Consider the following 16,763-nt stretch of genomic DNA (forward strand, 5'->3'; position numbering starts at 1 on the left):
ACAAGAGTTCCTTATGGGAGTGTTAAACATGGAAACAAAACACCATTACCAGCCACCACAAAAACACACTTAAGTATATAGCCCACTGTCACTATAAAGCAATCAGGTCTACATAACAACCAGCTAACAACAGGATGACAGGATCAAATCCTCAAATATCAATCTTAAACTTAAATGTAAACAGGCTAAATGCCCTACTTAGAAGACAGAGTGGCATGTTAGATAAAGAAGCAAGACCCAACTGTATACTGGATTCAAGAGACACATCTCAAATTCAATGGCTCAAAAGAAAGGGATGGAGAAAGATCTGTCAAGCAAACAGAAAACAAAAAAGAGCAGGGGTTGCTATTCTTATTTCAGACAAAACAGACTTTAAACCAATAATGATCAAAAAGTAAAAAGAAGGGCATTACATAATGATAGAGGGTCAGATTCAACAAGAAGACTTAACTATATGAAATACATATGTACCCAACACTACAGCACAGAGTCAAAAGAGACTATTTTGGACCGTTAATTTTTTTTTTTTTTTTTTTTTTTTTTGAGATGGAGTCTCGCTCTGTCGCCCAGGCTGGAGTGCAGTGGCACGATCTGGGCTCACTGCAGGAGCTTTAAGTTTTAATGACTGCCCTGCTGGGTTTCAGACTTGCACTGGGGCCTGTAGCCCCTTTCTTTTGGCCACCTTCTCCCTTTTGGAGAGTGACCCAATAGCTGTACCCCCATGGTATGTTGAAAGTAAATAAAGATTGAAAGTAATAAATATGGCCGGAGCGCGGTGGCTCAAGCCTGTAATCCCAGCACTTTGGGAGGCCGAGACGGGCGGATCACGAGGTCAGGAGATCTAGACCATCCTGGCTAACACGGTGAAACCTCGTCTCTACTAAAAATACAAAAAAACTAGCCGGGCGAGGTGGCGGGCGCCTGTAGTCCCAGCTACTCGGGAGGCTGAGGCAGGAGAATGGCATAAATCCAGGAGGCGGAGCTTGCAGTGAGCTGAGATCTGGCCACTGCACTCCAGCCCTGGCGACAAAGCGAGACTCCGCCTCAAAAAAAAAAAAAAAAAAAAAAAAGAAAGTAAATAACTTGGTGTGATTTTACAGGCTCATAGGTGGAAGGAATTCATGTCCAGATGAGACTTGAGTCTTTTGACTGAGTTGATGCTAGAATGAGTTAAGAATTTTTAGGACTGTTGGGAAGGCATAGTTGTATTTTGCAATGTGAGAAGGACATGAGATGTGGAGCCAGTGGTGGAATGATACAGTTTAAATCTTTGTATTCCCACCAAATCTCATGTTGAAATGTAAAACCCAGTGTTGGAGGGGGGACTGGTGGGAAGTGTTTGCATTAGGCGGCATATCCCTCATGAATGACTTAGTGCCATCCCTTGGTGATAAGTTCTTGTAAGATTCAGTTTTTTTAAAGTATGTGGCACTTCCCACACTTACTTTCTTTCTCTCGCTCTCTCTCTCTCTCTCTCTCTCTCTCTTGCTCCTGCTCCCACTGTGCCTTCTGCCATGATTGTAAGCTTCCTGAGGCCTCCCCAGAAGCAGATGTTGGCACCATGCTTCCTGTACAGCTTGCATAACTGTGAGTCAATGAAACCTCTTTTTTTATATAAATTATCCAGTCACAGGTATTTCTTTAAGGAAATGTAGGAATGGCCTAACATATTAATATATCTGAAGAGAGAGACGGACAACAATGTGGTAATAGTAGGGGCCTTCAACACCCCACTTTCAGCAATAGACAGATCAACCAGACAAAAAAAAATCAATAAAGAAACATCAGAGGCTGGGCGCGGTGGCCCAAGCCTGTAATCCCAGCACTTTGGGAGGCCGAGGCGGGCGGATCACGAGGTCAGGAGATCCAGACCATCCTGGCTAACACGGTGAAACCCCGTCTCTACTAAAAAATACAAAAAACTAGCTGGGCGTGGTGGCGGTCGCCTATAGTCCCAACTACCTGGGAGGCTGAGGCGGGAAAATGGTGTAAACCTGGGAGGCGGAGCTTGCAGTGAGCTGAGATCCGGCCACTGCACTCCAGCCTGGGCGACAGAGCGAGACTCCGTCTCAAAAAAAAAAAAGAAAAAGAAACATCAGATTCAAGCTATACTCTAGACCAAATGAACTCAATAGACTTATACAAAACAGTTCATCCAACAGCTGCATAATACACATTCTTCTCAACTGCACGTGAGCATTCTCCAGGATATATCATATATATGCCACAAACCAAGTCTTAACAAATTTAAGAGGATTGAAATCATATCAAGTATCTTTTCTAACACAAGAGTATAACACTAGAAATCAGTAACAGGAGGAACTTCAGAAACAGTACAAAGACATGGGAATTAAACAACATGTTCCTGACCAATCACTGGGTCAATGAAGAAATTAAAAGGGAAATTTAAAGATTTCTTGAGACAAACAAAATGGAAACACAACATGCCAAAATCTGTAGGAAAAAGCAAAAGCTGTTCTAAGAGGGAAGTTTACAGCAGTAAATGCCCACCACTGCACAAAACTGGTAGTGCCAGAATCCCCTCACATAATTGACTGTTCTTGAACAACCAGAGGATCAGAGGACTTTGGTCCAGGGTCTACCCCAGAAGCCAAGTCAACCACTGTCAATGCTCAAAACAAAATCTCTAATCACCACCTCCTCCAGCTTACTCTTCTCTCAACTTTCTGTGGCTGAGGTCCTTCCCTTTGTCTCTTGCCACTCTTTGTGACTCTTCCGTCCTCTCTGTCACTGTCTCTTTCTCTCTCCTGGTCTCTCTCTTCTTTCAGTCTATACATATGGCTTAAAATAATAACTCAAATAATAAAGTAATATATTTTCTTGAAAAATGTTGTATATGTTCAGAAATAGAGATTATACAGCCGTAGTTGGTATTCTCTCATCACACCTCCTATCCCCAAAGTAACTGTGTTTACAACATAGTGTCTGAATTTTTCTATATTCTACACATTTGCATACCTAGTAATATAAATATACACATGTACCACACTTTTGTCTTTATATAAGTGAGATAATGTTATACACACCCCTTTAAATCCCTAAGAGCACACAGCCATTTCTTACAGCTGCCTACATTTCCATTGTGTGAATGTTTCAGTAATTTATTTCATTAGTCTACTGTTGAAAATGATTTTAAGTTGTTCCCAATTTTTCACATTGCTCTAAAATATCACAAAAAAAGTCTTACATGTATGTCTTTGTGCACTGCATCCAGTGAGTAACAGCCCTGGAAGTAGAAATTCTAAAGTGAATTGTTTATGATGCACTGAGTTATATGTTAAGGAAAAACTAATTGAAAACTAAAACAATAAACACATTGATTATCTTATGTAACAAGAATTATGAGCTACCGTAGGTCCAGGGTTTCAGTTCTAGGAATGCAAACATATAGAACAACTGCCAGTAAAATGCGTTGAATCCAAATGCCCCAAACGAGAGAATGTCATGTTTATCGCAGGTCTTCTTTCTGGAGATGTGTAATTGTGTAATTACTGTGTAATTGTGCAGGTCCTTCTTAACCACCCCACACCCATGGGAAAATTACCACCTACTAAGAGAACAAAAGAGATTTCTATGCAGTTTGTCATGAGAGCTACCTGTATCACTCAATACATCAGAGTTACTCCTACAGGCTCATCAGCTGTCCTACATTTTGTCAAAATAAAGCTCCTATCAAAAATGAAGACACAACTTGAGCCCAGAAGACCAAGGCTGCAGTGAGCCACGATTGCATTACTGTGCTCCAGCCTGCGTGACAGAGTGGAGTGTCTCTTTAAAAAAAAAAAAAAAAATGGAGACAGTTACCAGTTCAGGGAGCCAGAAGTCCCTGCTTCTACCCTCTCCCTTACAGCACGGCTGGATCCCACTAATCTTGGTTCTGTACAACCTGCCTGTCTGTATCAGCTCCGCATTTCCCCTCAATGTGTTTTCCCTCTTTCCAGTGCCACACAAGCAAGTTCAGGGGTTCAGTATGCATTGAATAGGAAACCAGCCAAGTTTACCTCCGCCCTGTGGGGATGAAGAGAATTATAGTCCCTGTTACAGAGAAACACCTTGCCCCAAAAGGCTACCCTCTTTTTGCCTTCCAGTTCTCCTCTTATACTTGCAGACAGTCAAACTTCTCTCCCACTTAGGAACCCAGGAGAGTTCAACCGTCTGAATAATGACAGTAGTAATAATAAATACATTTTCATGGAGCCAGGTATGAGGAAACAGAAAAAGAAAGTAATAGTAATTTGAACCGAAGAGAAGATGGTGTGAAAACTGAACTCCTGAAAGCATGACTGGTCTGCTAACCAAGGACATGAATAGTACTAATAAGGAATTTCCTCATTAAAGAGTGAAAGAATGAAACAGCCAACGTAGAAGTGTATACTCTGCTAAAATAGCCTTCAAGATGAAAGTGAGGATTCTCCCATTTCTAGCCATGATCATGTTAACTGAAACCAGACTAGCTCTCTTGACATTAACAACTATAAAACTGCACACTGAATAAAATATATGAAGTCACTGTGTTTAGGTACCAGACAACAGGTAGCACAAGACTGCAATTCCTCAAGGGATGGACATTTACAGGGTGAGCCCTTAGAAAAACAAGTTATTTGCCAAAGAACAGTTTCCCAACTGCAGTGCAGATAGCTGGGATCTGAGCACAGGACAGCAGTTCTGCAGTAATGAGGGCATTCAGGGCAGCTGGTGAGGGTGGAGTCTCTGAGGTATGGTATCAAAGAAGAACTGTGCAGAGGTAAGCACCAGATGTCCTTGTGGAATCTTCCCCAAATTCCTGGCTGAGGGCTAGGCTGCATCAATGCACAGACAAGACTATCCAAGGCTTATCAGAGAGGTAAGGCTTAAGGAAGAACTATCCCAGAATGGAGGAGAGTAAGGAAACACAATAATGAATTCTAACACTGGATTCTGGATTGCATCCTAGACCAGAAGGTGGACAGGAGTGGGACAACTGATGAAACTCAAATAAGGTCTGCAGATCAGTTAACGGCATCATGTCAATATTAGTTTTCTGGTTTCAATAATTTTATTAAGGCTATGCAACATTAGAGGAAGCTGAATGAAAAACACCAATTCACCATACTATTTTTATTTTTATTTTTTTTGAGACGGAGTCTCGCTCTGTCACCCAGGCTGGAGTGCAGTGGCCAGATCTCAGCTCACTGCAAGCTCCGCCTCCCGGGTTCACGCCATTCTCCTGCCTCAGCCTCCCGAGTAGCTGGGACTACAGGCACCGCCACCTCGCCTGGCTAGTTTTTTGTATTTTAGTAGAGACGGGGTTTCACCGTGTTAGCCAGGATGGTCTCGATCTCCTGACCTTCTGATCTGCCCATCTCGGCCTCCCAAAGTGCTGGGATTACAGGCTTGAGCCACCGCGCCCGGCCTCACCATACTATTATTGCAACTTCTGTGTAAGTCTAAAATTATTTTAAACTAAGTTAGACAGAAGTTTAAATGTTGCATATAAAAACACAATAACGATAATGAATACTTCCTAACGATGCAATCAGGATGCCTTCACATGCTCCCTCACACCTGAAATAAGTGTTATGTATCTAAGGCTCTCTCTTCAGCGTTTTGTATCTAAGGCTCCCCTGCCCTTTGGTGTGGCCTGGTTTAGCCAGTCCAAACCAGATGCAGATAGTTGTGTGGGAAGCTTGGCGACACAGACAGTTATACTATCACCCACAAGATAACTGGTCAATTGTGGGCTGGGCTTAAAAGGTGGGCTGATGATCCCCAGTGCATGATGAGCATGGCAATAAATGCACAGGGAGACTAGGTTCCCATCCACCAAGGGAAGCCTGCACTCGAGTGTCCACCTGGACAGGAAGTGATGGACACAGTCCTGAAAGCACAGCAGGCACTGCTCCCACCCACCAATGGGCAGCCTGCCTGGAGAGTCAACCGTGGACATCAAGGCTGGAATTCCCTTTCTGGCTCAACAAAATTACCAGAGACCAAACCATAGACATCATAGAACTCCTTTACCTAGTCAACACTGTCTGGCTCTTTCGTGACGTAAGTCTCAAACCAAGAACACCAACAGGAACAGGGCCACACATCTCAACATTGACACCACACCCCCTTGACACTCAGAATGCTTAAGCCCTGAATCACAAGATCTCAACTTCTTTTTTGGAAAGGTGTTTCTTTATCTCATGATTTACAAAGATACAAAGACTTGGTCAGAAGGACCAAAATACTTTCTGAAATTAGAAACAAAATTATTATAACATTCAAATAGAATCAATCCCATGAACAAACCATGACTCACAGAATTTAATTACTAAGTAGCTGTCGTTTTTACACCTCTTTCCTTTTAAATTTATTCTTTTTTATTTTAAAAAATAAATAGAGAGGCCAGGCGCGGTGGCTCAAGCCTGTAATCCCAGCACTTTGGGAGGCCGAGACGGGCGGATCACGAGGTCAGGAGATCAAGACCAGCCTGGCTAACACAGTGAAACCCCATCTCTACTAAAAAAAAATACAAAAAAATTAGCCAGGCAAGGTGGTGGATGCCTGTAGTCCCAGCTACTCGGAAGGTTGAGGCAGGAGAATGGCATAAACCCGGGAGGCGGAGCTTGCAGTGAGCTGAGATCCGGCCACTGCACTCCAGCCTGGGCGACAGAGAGAGACTCCGTCTCAAAATAATAATCATCATCATCATCATCATCATCATCAAATAAATAAAAAGAGATGGAGTCTCCCTATGTTGACTCGCTATGTTGATGAGAATGGTCTCAAACTCCTGGCCTCAAGTGATTCTCCCATCTCGGCCTCCTAAAGTGCTGGAATTACAGGCATGAGCCACCTCTCGCAGCTTAAATGTATTCTGTAGTGCTAGTTCTTCCCCTGCCCCAGGATAAAAGTTAGGTCAAATCCCATTAATTTTTCTGGTCATTTTATTTAATAAATATCTGCCCGTGACTCATTTAAAACGGCCTTATGTATATAAAAGTGAAAACGACAATCTTGATTTAAACTTACATTTTCACTGTCTCTTCCAGTTCTGATCTGCAGTCAAGCAGAAGCCTGAACTCGAGGAAGGGAAGGGCCTCTGACTCATAATTTCCGACCTAGCACGGTTAAGAATCTTCCCCCATTTGCTGACTTAGTTTCTGAATCTACTGTGTTTAGGGCTCAAGGAGAGAAGCCAGGGAGCAATAGATTTCTTCCTTGATGGGCAGCATTGCGGTGATCTAACACTGACACTGTCCTGAGGTTGCAAATACTTGAAACTGACTCTTTCCTTTAGGGGAGACTTTTGGCTTCTATGCAGAAATCTCTCATCCGAGCTTCCTTTGATGAGGGCAATTTCAGCTGGATATTTACAGCCCTCATCCACCACGCAAAGTTTCTGATTCAAATCCAGGCTGCAACCGAGCTGACAGGAGTGGTGCAGACAATGATGTAGCCAAAGCAGACAGGTACCTGCCATTCACCGACGTACAAATGTTTCCAAAGCGCCTGAGGCCTGGAAACTCCGGTGGCTGGTTGGGGGATCATGGCCAGGGGCGGAGGAGAACATCTGAGCCCCTGTGTGACCTGGGTCTCATTCGGGCTATGGGGGTGCAAACAGGTTCCAATCCGCGAGGAGGATGCACTAAAGTGACCCGCTTAGGCCACAAAACCAGGTGCACTCTGGGAGGCACGACTCGCTGAGCTCCATTTTGGAGGCGGGGAACCCTGAGGCGGCGACTTGACACCCCTCCTGGGCAGCCAAAACAAACCATTGCGGAGGATTCTTTTCCACGCAAGGAGAGACCTCAGCCATGAACTCTGCAGCATCCCAAGTGTCCAGAACGCCCGGAAGTGGCAACGCCTACTGACACCAAGGCGGCAACTGAGACGGAAACTTGGTGGCCAAGGCCGCCTCACCCATGCGCCTGCGCGAGCTCTACTGACGACGCCTGCGCACTGCAAGGTGGGCGCCGCTCTCCATCTTCTAAGCAGTCTCCTACTGCCATCTAGTGTTGGCTACTGGAATATCGGCTAAAACTCCCCCAGAGAGAGTGCCTCGCAGGCCTTTTGACCAGCTGTTGTGAATTGATATACTGCTATGTTTGCTGCATTTTACAGTGAGCCTTGACCCCACAATTGAATGCTATTATAACCCCTACAAAAACTAATTGACAAAAAAGACCAATGGGTTAGGGTGTGAAGGCCACTAGGTAATACAGGTCCAGGTGGTCTTATATTAAACTTGTTAATCCAAGTCCGTGGAGGTCCTGGGAGGAAAAGGTTCTCAACAGATCTTAGGGCCGCTTCGTAAGTTGGCCTCAGATGATCTTCTCTCAACACTGATTAGTTGGAACCATCCTGGGTTAAATTAATATGGAATGTGTTATCAGACAACATGGTTTATCATTTAAAAGTCCCTCAGTATGTACTTAAAAGGACTGTGACTGGACACTTAGACCCAGATGACTGTGTAACCTGGACTACAAAAGAAAAAAAAGTTTAAAAAATAAGCCTTGGTTTTCCACAGTGGAGTTTCTTGTTCCTGAGTATAACACTTGTATGCTTTGGAAGCTACACTTAAAGGCTGACAGAAGCCCATGGTTCCTGTCATGTATTGGCTATTATTTTTGCTTGGCTAAACTACACCATTGCTCGGTGGAGTCACCAGATATGGGAGTGACTGAGCTTCAGATGATGCCAGTCTCAGTACCAGTTCTCTTCAATCACATAAGAGACCTTAACTGAGAACCATCTGGCTGAGCTGGGTCAATCCTCAGAACTATGAGAGGTAATAATAAAGTTATTGTTGCTGTTTTCAGCCACTAAGTTCTAGGATGGTTTGTCATGTAGCATTGGATAACCTGAACCTTTCCACTACATGATGACAGTTTTAATCAAATATGCATAAGGATATGCAGCTGAAAACCCAAAATGCCATTCAGTATGGGTCTAGGCACAAAGTAGGATGAATTCTGAAAACATCGTATTTTGATGCAGAAGAGAGTTGTACTTAATTCGTATTGCAAATAGTGGATAGAAAAAAAATGTGGAAGAGCTTACAATGGAATTGAGATGGAGAAAGTTGGGAGGACACAGAGGTGGATGAAACTGAGAGGTGTCGTAGACACCTCTCAGTTCCTTTATTTGATGGATGCTACCCTAACACTTTGGTAAAATCAATTTGCAAAATCAATCATTTGGCATAGGTAGGAACTTTCTGCAGTTGAGCCCCTGGAATGATGGATATGCTTAATCTCAATAAATTTTGGAATTAATCTCATGATTATCAGAAAATCCCATATTTGTCTTAATCCCATAATTATCTGAAAATTTTGCTTGTCGTGCCTCTACTGTCCCTCAAGCCATGGATGCAGAGTTTATTCCCACATACAGGTTTCTCTTTCCCATGAACAAATGTTATAATGCCCCTTAACACTCCCAACTTCACTTTCAATTGTATCAATCTCTTTGAATAATCAATTTGTGTCTTTGCTGATTTTCTCAATTGTATGTCTGTTTCCTACTTGCAACCACTATGTAAGATCAGCAGCATATTTCCTGAGTTCAGATTGATATTCACATGCAAAAGACAACATAGCTTTAGCTTGGCACCAGGATTTTAAAAATAGGAAGGACATCTAACATGTCAGCATGAAAAAGTTAGATTCATCTTTATTGGGAATACTTACAACTATCGAGGTGTTGCTTTCCAGCCACCAAAATAGGCAGTTCAATTGAAAGGAGTAAGACCATCTGGTTGGTGGTATGGACCATTCCTCAAACAGGACAAGCAAAAATAGCTTATATCAGTTTATGAGTGTAGCTCCCAACATACACAACTGTCATGCTCAGTAACAAAAGACTCCACCCATGGCAGCCAAGACTTAATTCCTACACCATGTTTTGTAGTACAGGTGATGTAATCTTTCTGAGTCTATGTGTCTACTCACGTCCTTGTAGTCCAGATCAAGGGTTTTTTAAATGATAAACAATGTTGCCCAATAACACAGTCAGTACTCCACATTAATTTTAACCCAGTATGTTTCCAAATCAAAGAAATCGGAAACGTAGCTTCCAGTTCCAAAATAGTGTCATAGAAGCAAGCTGGCTTCACTCCCTCAACTCCCACAGAAAACCAAAACCAAATATACAGTGCAGAGATTAACACCAGAAATATCCAATAACTCATATATGAAGACAGAACAGTTCCCAGGGCCACAGAAAAGTGAAAAGAACTCTGAGCAGAGGGTAAGAGAATCCGACTTCCACATCTGTGACTCCCCTCCCTCCATTCTGCAGGGCACCAAACTTGTGGAATATTTTCCCCCAATCCACTGTTTCTACACTAGGAAAAAAGATCAAGGTGAACAACCAGTTTCCCCACTATCTTGGGTTCCCTGGCAGGAGACCTGTCCTCTATTTTTTCTTTCTTTCTTTTTTTTTTTTTTTTTTTTTTTGAGACAGAGTCTCGCTCTGTCGCCCAGGCTGGAGTGCAGTGGCGCGATCTCAGCTCACTGCAAGCTCCGCCTCCCGGGTTTACGCCATTCTCCTGCCTCAGCCTCCCGAGTAGCTGGGACTACAGGCGCCCGCCACCTCGCCTGGCTAGTTTTTTGTATTTTTTAGTAGAGACGGGGTTTCACCGTGTTAGCCAGGATGGTCTCGATCTCCTGACCTCGTGATCTGCCCGTCTCGGCCTCCCAAAGTGCTGGGATTACAGGCTTGAGCCACCGTGCCCGGCCCCTGCCCTCTATCTTAACCCACGGGAGGCACCAAGAGTGCTTAAAGGGAGAAATACCCCTAAGGACAGAGGTGGAAAGTGGTTCTACTGTCCCCAGCCTTGGAAACTCTGCTCTGTAACTCAGCCAAAGCAGACACCAAATCAGCGTCTGCTCAGCAGCACCACACTGTAGAAGGTTCCTTCTACAGCTCCCCTGGGAATGAACCCCTAGCCAGGCTTTCCACACTGCTGAGATATTCCCTTTTGGGACCTCCCACATGCCAGAACGGCAGTGTTCCCACAGATTATTAGAGCTGAGGCAAATCTCGGCTTAAGGCTCCACCTAGACCTGAAAAGGAGGCAGTGATTTAGCATTAAAGAACCTCTAAGCTTGAGAACAAAATGGCTGACTGGGCCTGGTGGCTCATGCCTGTAATCCCAGCACTTTGGGAGGATGAGACAAGTAAATTACTTGAGTGCAGGAGTTTGAGACCAGCCAGGGAAATACAAAAAAATAGAAAATAATCAATAAAATGACAGTTCTCACCTATTAAAAATAACCTTGAATAGAAATGGACTAAATTCCTCACTGAAAATGTATAGACTAGATGAATGAATTTTAAAAAACAAGACCCAACTATGTACCGCCTACAAGAAATTCATCTCATCTATAGAGACACACATAGACTGAAAGTGAAAGGATAAGAAAAGACATTCCATGCAGATACAAACCAAAAGTGAACACGAGTGGCTGTACTTATATCAGACAAAACAGACTTCAAACCAAAAGCTGTAAACAGAGACAAAGAAAGATATTATATAATACAAAAGGAATCCATTCAACAAGAGAATATAATTCTAAGTATTAGTATATATGCATCCAACACCACAGCACACATCTATCTAAAGCAAATATTATTAGATCTGAAGGGAGAAGTAGATCCCAAAACTATAATTGTTGGAAACTATACAAATACATGACAATTGAACAACATGCTCCTGAATGATCCATGGGTGAAGGAAAGAAATAAGAATGAAGTTTTAAAATTCCTTGAACAAAACAGAAATAGAAACACTACATGCTAAATAAAACCTATGGGACACAACAAAAAACCATATTAAGAGGTAAGTTTACATTAATAAATGCCTACATCAAAAAACTAGAAAGATTTCAATTAAACAACTTAATAATGCACCTCAAGGAAAAGAAAAACAAGAACAAACCAAACCCAAAATTTATAGAAGGAAAATGACAAAGATCAGAGCAGAAGTAAACAAAATTGAGACTAAAAAAACAAAGATCAATGAAACAAAAAGTTGGTTTTTTGAATAGCTAAACAAAATTGACAACCTATTACTTAGACTAAGAAAAAAGAAAGAAGACCCAAATAAATAAAAGCAGCTACAAAAAAGGTGGCATCACAATGGAAACCACAGAAATACAAAGGATCACTAGAGGTTACTATGAACAATAGTAACTAGAGATTACTATACACCGATGAATTAAAAAACTTAGGGGAAATACATAAATGGCTGTACACATATAGCCTACCAAGACTGAACAAAAAAGAAACAAAAAAATACACAACCTAATAGACAACAGCAAATAATGAGATTGAATCAATAATAAAAAGTCTTCCAACAAAAATCCAGGACTTGATGGCCTTGTTGCTAAAGTCTACCAAACTTTTAAAGATGATTTAATAGCAATTCTTCTCAAACTGTTTTTAAAAATTGAACCAGAGGGAATTATTCCTAACTCATTTTATGAGGCCAGCATAACCCTGGTACCAAAACCAGACAAACACATAAAAACCACAAAAAAACTACAGACTAATATCCCTCATGAACATAGATGCAAAAATCCTCAGTAAAATACTACCAAACCAAATCCAATGATACATCTAAAAGATCATACACCATGATTAAACCAGGAATGCAAAGATGGTTCAATATATGCAAATCAATAAATTTGATACATCAATAGAATGAAGGATGAAAACTACATAATCATCTCAATAGATGCAGAAAAAGCATTTGATAAAATTCAACATCGCTTCATGATAAAAATTCTCAATAAAGTAAGTAGAGAAGGAAATTACCTCAACATAATGAAGGCTGTATATAACAAACCCACCCACAGCTAACATAATACTGAATGGGGAAAAACTGAAAGTTTTTCCTCTAAGAACTGAAATAAGACCAGGATGCCTACCCTCAGCATTCTTATTCAGCATGGTACTGGAAGTCTTAGCCAGAGCAATTGGAAAAGAGAAAGAACTAAAAGGCATTCAATAGGAAAGGAGGATGTCAAATTTTCCCTGTTTGCAGATGACATGATTTTATACATTAAAAAGCCTAAAGATTCTCCCAAAAACTCTTAGAACTAATAAATTCAGTAAAGTTACAGGATACAAAATCAATGCAAAAAAAAGTAGCATTTCTATACATAAACAATAAACTAGCCAAAAACAAAATCAAGGTTATCATATTTACAATAGTTACAGAAAATGAAAATAAAAGACGTAGGAATAAATTTAACCAAGGAGATGAAAGACCTCTAAAGAAAAACTACAAAACACTGATGAGTGAAACTGAAGAGGTTACAAACAAATGGAAAGACATCTCATGCTCGTGTATTAGATTTAATATTGTTAAAATGATTGCTCTTAAGCTTGGCGTTTGGTCGATGGGGACCCACACGGGTTCAACATGTGTATCAAGAAGTGTTATTTCTGTTTGGGGCCCATCTACCCTGGCCAAGGCATGATGTTCATCCACAACGATTGCAAGGTGTTCAGATTTTGTAAATCTAAATGTCATAAAAACTTTAAAAAGAAGCACAATCCTCATAAAGTTAGGTGGACCAAAGCATTCTGGAAAGCAGCCAGTAAAGAGCTTACAGTGGATAATTCATTTGAATTTGAAAAACATAGAAATGAGCCTATCAAATACCAGCGAGAGCTATGGAATAAAACTACTGATGCAATGAAGAGAGTTGAAGAGATCAAACAGAAACGCCAAGCTAAATTTATAATGAGCAGATTGAAGAAAAATAAGAGCTACAGAAAGCTCAGGATATCAAAGAAGTCAAGCAAAACATTCATCTTATCCGAGACCCTCTTGCAGACAAAGGGAAACAGTTGGAAGAGAAAATGGTACAGCAGTTACAAGAGGATGTGGACATGGAAGATCCTTCTTAAAAATCTCTGTAACCATATCTTTTATGTACATTTGAATGTGCCCTTTGGAGACTTGGAACTGTTAAATTATTCGTTTATTTTTTACATAAGGTCACTTAAATGAAAAGTGATTAAAATATATCCTTCCTACATTGCCACCTGCAAAACTTCAGATATTATGGATGTTAGATTGCATCTCAGTGTCAAATCTTCACTGATAGATGTACTTACGTAAATCATGAAAATTTCACTTATAACTATAGAAGTGAATTATGGACGTAAAATGGTTATGTCATTTGGATAATGGCACAAGGCAGCATTTGTATAATAACTAATGGCAAAAATTCATGGCTAGTGATGTATAAAATAAAATATTTTTTGCACTAAAATATTCTCTTTATTAATGTTATAGAAGGGGGATACAACAAGTAACTAACAATTTGTATGACAGTGTCAAATATTATTTTGATTTTAGTATTTCCTGTTTTGGTTTATTTACATCTTAGATGAGCATAGTGACATTGTTTGATGAAGCCTAATTATGCTGGACTGTTTTGACCTAGTTTAACTCTTCTGATAGGTAGTTGTGGATGTTAGGGATGAGAACTGAATAATCTTTGCCTGAAATGACACTACACTCTAGAAGTTCCACTTTGGAGAATACTCAGTTCTCACTTGAGATTCCTGGTAGAAGAAACTTTGTTTTTCTAGCCTATCAATGATCTAGAAGCAGAGGAATCCCAGTCCCTTTTAAAAGTTATTATGTGGTTTTCTTTTAAAGAGCTCCTGTTTTGGGGAAGTAGAATTTATGGGTACAACATCTGTTCATTATTTGCACATAAAATAAAACCATTTAAAAAGTAAAATGACCACACTATCCAAAACAACCTACAGATTCAGTGCAATCCCAAAATAACAATGACTTTCTTCACAGAAATAGAAAAAAAATTCCTAAACTTTGAATGAAGCCAAAAAAGGCCCCAAAATAGCCAAAGCAATCCTGAACAACAAGAACAAAGCTGGAGGCATCACACTACCAGACCTCAAAATATACTACAAAGCTATAGTAACCAAATCAGCACGATATTGGCATAAAAACAGACACATAGACCAATGGAGAAGAATAGAAAAATCCAGAAATTAATCCATGTGTCTACAGCCAACTGATTTTTGACAAAGATGTCAAGAACACTCAATAGGTAAAGGACAGTCTCTTCAATAAATGGTGCTGAGAATACTGGATATCCATATACAGAATAAAGAAACTACATCCCCACCTCTCACCACATCAAAAATCAACTCAGAATGGACCACAAATCTAAATGTAGAACCCAAAATGATAAAACTACTAGATGAAAAAAATGTATAAGGAAAACACTTCAGGACATTGGTCTGAGAAAAGATTTTATGAATAAGACCTCAAAAGCCCAACCAACAAAATTAAAAATAAACAAATCTGACTATATATACCTAAAAAAAACTTCTGTACAGCAAAGGAAACAATCAACAAATTGAAGAGACAACCTACAGAATGGGAAGAATGGGAGAAAATATTTGCAAACTACTCATCCAATAGGGGATTAATATCCAGAATATACAAGAACGCAAAAATCTCAATAGCAAAAACAAAATTGGATTTTAAAATGGGCAAATAATCTGAACAGACATTTCTTAAAAGAATACACACAAATAATCAACAAACATAAAAAATACTCAACACCACTAATCAGGGAAATGTAAATAAAAACCACAAAGAGGCATCATCTTACCTGAGTTAAGAGGGCTATTATCAAAAAGATGAAAAGAAAATAATAAAGGCTGGCAAAAATGCAGAAAAGGGGGAACTCTGGCCGGGTGCGGTGGCTCATGCCTGTAATCCCAACATTTTGGGAGGCGGAAGGAGATGGATCACCTGAGGTCAGGAGTTTGAAATCAGACTGGGCCATATGGCAAAACCACATCTCTACTAAAAAAAAAAAAAAAAAAAAAAAACAATTAACCAGGCATAGTGATGGGTGCCTGCTACTCGGGAGGCTGAGACAGGAGAATCGCTTGAACCTGGGAGGCGAAGGTTGCAGTGAGCAGAGATCACTCTACTGCACTGCAGCCTGGGCCACAGACTGAGACTCTGTCTCCTCCCCACCCTCCAAAAAAAAAAAAAAGTAGGGGAGGAACTCTTATATGCTGTTGGCAGGAATGTTATATACTGTTGGCGGGAATGCCAGTACAGCCACTAGAGAGAATAGTATGGAGGTCCCTCAATAAAATATAAATGGAACTACCATGTGATCCAGCAATCCCGCTACTGACATTTATTTTTTTAAAAAGGAAATCATATTAGAAAGGCATCTGCACCCCACGTTTATTACAGCAGTATTCACAAGAGCTAAGATATGGAATCAATCTCGGTGTCCAACAACACATGGATGTAAAAGAAAATGTGTTATATATACAAGTGAAATAATACTCAGCATAAGAAAGAATGCAGTCTTGTCATTTGCAGCAACATAGATGGAACTGAAGGACATTATGCTGAGTGAATAAAGCCAGGAACTGTTAAACACTGCGTCTTCTCACTCATATATGGAAGCTGAAAAATGCTGATCTCATAAAAGTGAAAAGTGGACCAGTGGTTACTAGAGGCTGGGAAGGGTAGGGAAAAAGAGGGATAGAGAGAGATTTTTAAAGAATACAAATACAGCTAGGTAGGAGGAATAAATTCTAGTATTCTATAACACTGTAGAATGACTATAGTTAACAGTTATATTATGTAGTTTCAAATAGGTAGAAAGAGGATACTGAATGTTCCCAACACAAAGAAATTTTAAATGTTTGAGATGATGGATATGCCAGTTACCCTGATCTGATCA

General features: G+C 40.6%; 1 pseudogene; it reads left to right on the plus strand.

Moving 5' to 3' along the window:
• The first annotated feature begins 13,423 nt into the window (after positions 1–13,423).
• On the plus strand, positions 13,424–13,914 carry LOC108531034 (probable ribosome biogenesis protein RLP24 pseudogene; annotated as a pseudogene).
• Positions 13,915–16,763: the final 2,849 nt, after the last annotated feature.

Source organism: Rhinopithecus bieti, unplaced genomic scaffold, assembly GCF_001698545.2.
Source record: "Rhinopithecus bieti isolate Rb0 unplaced genomic scaffold, ASM169854v2 scaffold_7888, whole genome shotgun sequence".
Lineage (NCBI taxonomy): Eukaryota > Metazoa > Chordata > Mammalia > Primates > Cercopithecidae > Rhinopithecus > Rhinopithecus bieti.